Raw genomic sequence first — 6616 nt, 5'->3', positions numbered from 1 at the left:
AACTAACATGTCCTATGCAGACTGCCTCAAGCCCCTATCCCTGTATTCCGTCTCCTACAGGCTTTTGAGGGGAGATCTATGCATGTCATATATGGCATTGTCAGACTCCACTCCAATGGACCTCCTGCATATCCACAAAACAAACAGAACCAGAATTACCCATTCTAAATGCTTAAACCTTGCCTGTGATATAAGTAGGAGCTGCTGGAGAGATAGGTATGTATCCCAGAGACTACCCTGTCTATGGAACAGGATCCCCATCCATGTGAAGCAGAGTTCCTTCCTAACCAAATTCAAGTGCAGCTTGGACAATTGGATGGGAAACTGGAAATTCATCCCTGGTTTGGCACCTGTGTCTCTAATGGACACAGGTAACCTGTAAATGGTTTATCTGCCAAACCCCCGTTTACACTTACCAAGGGTATCAGAACTTGTCAGAGATTTGATATGCATGGATAGTTTTAAAAAGCCTTTGTGGTTTTTAGCCTGGTAAACACCTATGAACCAATGAACCGAAGCACCTGCAAGTGGGGCAACTGGGGATAAATATGTCTAGGCTTGTATAGGGTCTAGGTACATTAATCTATTTATCTTTCGTGAAGCAGTGAACCTATATACCACTTAGTGTTGGGATGGCGGTGTTCCTCGATCAAGCCTAATAGTGAAAGCTGATCTAGGATTTCTTTTCAATTTTTCATTTCAAAACATCTCTCATAATCACTTCAGGCTGAATGCTAGCATCAAGCTTTGCAGATGAAGTGCTGTTTTTCAAAGCAACTGGCATAAGCATTCTGTTTCGAGGTAGCCACACAAGGAAAGCAATAATTGCTAGTCAATTGGTAGTATATAGTACTTATCTCAAACATGATCTGTACGAACTGAATAGATGTCTTGCAATATTCCCTCATGTAATTAGAGATGTACTACAATACACCAAAATGGGCCAACAGTTTTCTGTGCTATCCATGGCAGATGTTTCTTGGCAGTCGAACAGATCCTGCATAAATGAACATATATGTCTTTTTGGTTACTTTTAGGTGAACTGCCCTTCCTTAGGTGTAACTGTTTTTAAGAAACCGTACCATGTGTGTAAGATGGAGGTTATCCATTTTAAAAAATGGCTTCCTCTTAGTACTGCAGATGCTATTGTGGAGATGCCTGGACATACCGCAAGCCATTAACTCTGACTTACACTTCCCATGCATATGCAGCATACCTCCTTCTTCTTTGTCTGTTGATGAACAATAATTTGGATTCCTGCATAAGCAATTCAACAGTTCAGCATGACACCTGTTACTCAGCTACCCTCTTCCTGAACTGAAAGCCAGGGACATTGTGTTTCAGAAGCTTAATGGCTGAGGCCCTTGTAGATGCTAAGATATGTGAATGGTGCATCCTTTGATTATCTGGAAAGTCAGACTTGGAAGTAGCTTGTTTTATTGAAAAGGATCATGGAGAAATGTTTCACAGTATTACACAGCATCTGAACAGCACTAATTTGATGGTGTTTAAAAGTAATACAAAAAAAGTCTGAGCAATTATATAGAATTAAACATAATATTGAAACTATTAAGAATATACAAGTTATATGACAATGATGCAATAGTTGGAGAAATTCTAACTAGTTAAAAGAAAAATTAATAGTATAGTACTTTAATAAAGACAGCAACTGGAATTTGCAGTGAGAAAAAAACAGTCTTCTGGTACATTTAGAGATAACCCCTATGAGAGAAGTTGGTTCAAGATTGTGGTGATGTTGGATAGGAATAGGTATTAGTTCACATTTGGGATGGAAAATGTATTTGTTCCACATGCAGGGATATAGTTTATTCTGGTGTAGAGCAAGACCTGGATTTGGAAATGTCACTTTTGTCCAGGTAATTTTTGTCATTTGTACTGCTTTGACCACTGGTAAAATTGCTACAATTTAGTGTCTCTGGGTACTTGGCAGCACTGCAAAAACAGCGGACTGTATTTTGTGGGTTCGTTAAAATTTCTGCAGTAACGACTTCACATTGTACATCACTATGCTTTCATGTGCAGTGTGTTCTTATGAAACAGGAGAACTGATTGACATTTACATAGCCAGGGTTTCAGTGTTTTTTTCAGTTACAATTTGATGCACTAATGTATGACTGCTATGCAAGTTGAACGGAATCAGTTCTGTAAATGTAAACACTTGTGATAGCCAAAGTTATTCATGTTATTGCTAGATCACTAATTACATGACCCATAAGTGATTCCTAGGTTAAAAACCTTACAACGCTTTTGTAATCTTAGCCATGTCTCCCAAACTGCACTCTGCAGATTGTGATAATGTGTACAATAGAGACTGAGCATATAAATACAATAGCTAGATTGTGGGTTAACTGTTTCTTACACATTTGTCAAGGTTTCATTTGCACGGTGTCAGGTAAAAACCTACTTTACATGGTTTGTGAGTGTTTTCCATAGTTTGTGGATCCTTTCTGGACAGAAATGCCTGTCTGGTAAGCTCTGTTTAACTCAAAAGCCAAAGTCTGGCTACCACAATCTGCTGTGGTCTGTTTTGCGCATGTGCTAAAGGTACATCAGAGATGGGTCATCAAAGCCCTCTACTCCAGGCAAAGGTCCCCTCTGAAATGCCTATAGGGGTTCAGTAAAGAGACAGAGCCTTTAGCTGATCAGCATAGGATCAGGTATTGCATTAATTCCCTGAATTCGTCTAGTTACAAAGCTGTGTGATTCTAACATTTCAAATGTCAAGTTAGATCCATATGAAAGGGGAGAAATGTATGAAATAAGTCAAATAAGGGTTTTGAATAGTGTGTTACTATTTCTGCCTTGGACATGGGTGACATACTATTCTCTATAAATGGTGCCTAATACAATCATTTTCTTATTTTTGTATTTACGAGTAGTACAAATGCCAAATATTTTCCCTGAACACTGACTATGGGTTCATTTTTAGGGTTGTAATTTTTATGGATTGATGCTGGACAACACACTGCTTGTCCAAAGATACAGAAACAGGACCACATACAGGACATATCAACTAGCAACTTTGATTTCTCCCTAGTCAGAAACCAGCAGTAGATTACATGAGTGATTGCAAAGCCATTCCCAATGAAACAGTCCAACCCCCCAGTGCCACTAGATACCACAAGCAACTTCAAGCAATGCTCAAAGAAACCTCTAAGGGTAACAGAGTCTAGGGTGAAGACCCATGCAGGTGACCAGTGGGGAAACACCAGAGGGTGTGGAAATACTGAATGCTCTAACATCACATGGACAAAAGAAACTATAAGTGGAATACAAAATGAAACAGTATGTGATGCAGGCAATAGAATAGATATGAGTCTGATCCCGGTAGGAAATAAAGTACAAAAGGAAAGCTGGTGGAGGAATACCAGAGCAGAGAAAGGCATCAGGACTACAGGAATACATAGAAGAACGGGATAGCATGGATAGATTCAAGGCACATTAGAAAGACTGGCTGGCTAACCAGGGAGCTATAAATGCAGTTGCGAAACGTGGCAATTGAAAGTATTAGCTAGAACATCAGTTATTGCAAAGTACTCAGAAATGTTATTACAGCCAGTGGACGTACAAGTGAATTTAAGAACACTTTTTTCTGTTCTTTTTTCATATAGTTCTGCATTTAATTTATTTGTGTTACTCACTGAATATTAACTCAACTGAAAGTTGTGGCTGCATCTCTACAGAGCACTTGTTAGAATTTCTGTGTAGCCATTGATAGCAGTGGGGGGTAGTTTCACCTCATCACAGACATCCTGTCCTGAATTATATAAGTGGTATATTTTGGGTTATTTCTGTTTATTATCTGAGCTTTGCTCTGGCTAAGATCTACCTGAAATCAACTGGACATGTACGTGAATTTAAGTACACTTTTATCTGTTCTTTTTTCATATAGTTCTGAATTTAATTTATTTGTGTTTCTCACTGAATATTAACTCAACTGAAAGTTGTGGCTGTCTCTCCACAGAGTACTTGTTAGAATTTCTGTGTAGCCATTGATAGCAGTGTGTGTGTGTGTGGGGGTAGTTTCACCTCATCACTGATATCCTGTCCTGCCTTATACAAGTGGTACATTTTGGATTATTTCTGCTTATTATCTGAGCTTTGCTCCGGCTAAGATCTACCTGAAATCAACTGGACGTATAAGTGAATTTAAGTACACTTTTATCTGTTCTTTTTTCATATAGTTTTGCATTTAATTTATTTATTTGTTTCTCACTGAATATTAACTCAACTGGAAGTTGTGGCTGTGTCTCTACAGTTAGTGCCCCACCCACCCTCCCTGTTATTGTTCTGTGGCTTTGAAATTGCCCGCTGCTCTTGTAAATCTGTATTTGGATACTCCTTCTGGGCCCATCTCATTTGCTCACTCAACTGAGTGGAGTGAGATCATATTCTGATTTCAGGCACTCCTACTGTATACAAACAGAGCATTTGGAAAGGACAGCCCCTGTAGCCTCTTAATCCTGCTCTGTTCCCGCCCTCAAAAATAAATAAATAAAATATATGCATATTTTATTCAGCTGCACTTACTGTAACTGTTAGTTGCTGTTCTGCTGCTTGCTGTTATCTGTTCAGTCACTCTTACTCTGCACTTATTACTGCTTAGTAGCCTTCTAATTTACTGCCTTCTGCACTTGTTTTTTAGTCATTTGTTAATTTAATTGCATTTATTTAAAAGTGTATTTGCCGTAATTATGCTACACACTCGAGTGTGCTAGCCTGCACTGCAATTTGAATTGTATTTACTGCTGTTTTAGCTGCTTTTCTGTAAATAAAAAAAAAAAAAAAAAAAAAAAAATTCTAACCTTGTTTCCTGCCTTTCCTGTAACTAGTCTAGTCCAGATACAGACTTGCTGTATCCAGGACTGTTGGTAAGCTTCTGAGCCCCCCAAGCCTTTCCATGTTGGAGGGAAACCTTCTAGCTTATCAGTGGGAGTGGTAAAGCATTAGGTAGCCTATCTACCACCAGAGGAGTGGTTCCTGGCCCAGAAATTGTAGTTTATTGACCATTTGGACAGTTTATCCATCTCTTTCAACTTTCTGGTTTAAAAGACCACATCTGCACTTGTTTCCCATCTTTCCTGTAACTAACCTACTGGGAAGCACTAGAAAGCCTTAAATGATACAAGCCTTCCTGCTTAGAAGAGAGACTTTGGAGTGATTATCAGTTTTCTGTACTTTCTTGCTGTACTTAACTGTTTTCCGTCTAAACGCTGATTTTCCAGCATTTATTGTGATTCAAAAGCTTGTTTTTTTCACATATTGTACTTATTTGACTGCCTGCACTTTTAAAATGTCATTTTTTGTTTAAATAATTTAACTGTTGTAGGCTACACACTAAAGTGAGATAGTCTTTTCTGATAGTTTGTAGTAGTTTAAAGCTGTTTTAAGTGTATTTTGTACTGTTTTTGCCTTATCTTTTCAAAAAAACAAACAGAAAAAAATTCATTGTTTCTGCCTTTCTAAGCTAGTATAGTCAAGTTTTCAGGTTAGTGCTGAATTCAGGGCTGTGTTACAAGTTTCTGAGTTGCCCATGCCTGACTTGGATAAAAGGAAGTTTCTCTGTACACCTGTGGAAGAGGGGAGCTTTGAGCAGCCTATCTGTCCGTGGAGGAGTGGTTCCAGCGCAGAAGTTAGTAGTTTATTGGCCATTTTGGGCTAATTTCTATCTCTTTCATTTCCCTGCTATAAAAACCGCGTTTGCATAGTTTTGTGTGCTGGGCAGTGCCGGTTATCTAGTGTTAAATTATTCCCGGCTCCACTAAGTCTCCTCTTCAGTTTTTCCCTTGAAAACTAGTCTAACTCTCAACCTAAGCACTCAAAAAGCATCCTACAGCCCAGCACTTGCTCAGACCTAATAGCAAGCACAAATATACCCTGACACTTGATGGCTCAGCAGGGCAAGGCTCTTTATTCACCCCTCACCAACCAAGCGACTAAGCAGCTCATCCTACTATTCAGGCATGACCAAAGGGCAATTTCAGGTGTACTCTCCAGTTCAGCTGGTGAATCTGGGTATCCTGAAGCAATGTTACAACTGCCTCATGTACAGACAACCCTATCCTCCTACCACAAAACACTAACATATGCGAGAGATGCAATTATACAGCCAAACTGGAGGCTAAGTTGTCTCCACCCAAGACTGGAACAGAGAGTTAAGAGGAGAAGGTTAAAACTTGCAACACACCTCCAGCCACACACAGCCCTACTAAACCAGCACTGGCAAAAAATACACAAAATCATACTCAGAGGCCCTAAATAAAAACCTGCAAAAGCATCAGAGTCCTCCAAAGCAGACACCCAAACAACCTGCACCTCTCGTCACAAACCAGACAACACAAAACACAAAATCAGTGTTCTGCACAATCACAGCCCTTAAGGCGAAATAACATACCTAACACACTAGTAATAGTTGACTATAGTCAGGCACACTGATGTCCCACTCACTAGGCTGGACAAGAAGGTTACTGTTAGCTGCCTGTTGGGATCCAGGATCCACCACATAAAACAAGCACTCAGGTCACTCCAGAACAAGTACAAATATGACTCTGTCACTGTTCATGTTGGTGTGAATGACCCGAGCTGTACCTCCCTG

The sequence above is a fragment of the Protopterus annectens genome, chromosome 2.part1, assembly GCF_019279795.1.
Source record: "Protopterus annectens isolate FY-2018-M chromosome 2.part1, PAN1.0, whole genome shotgun sequence".
NCBI classification, from domain to species: domain Eukaryota; kingdom Metazoa; phylum Chordata; order Ceratodontiformes; family Protopteridae; genus Protopterus; species Protopterus annectens.
Note: the sequence above shows the minus strand (reverse complement) of the source record.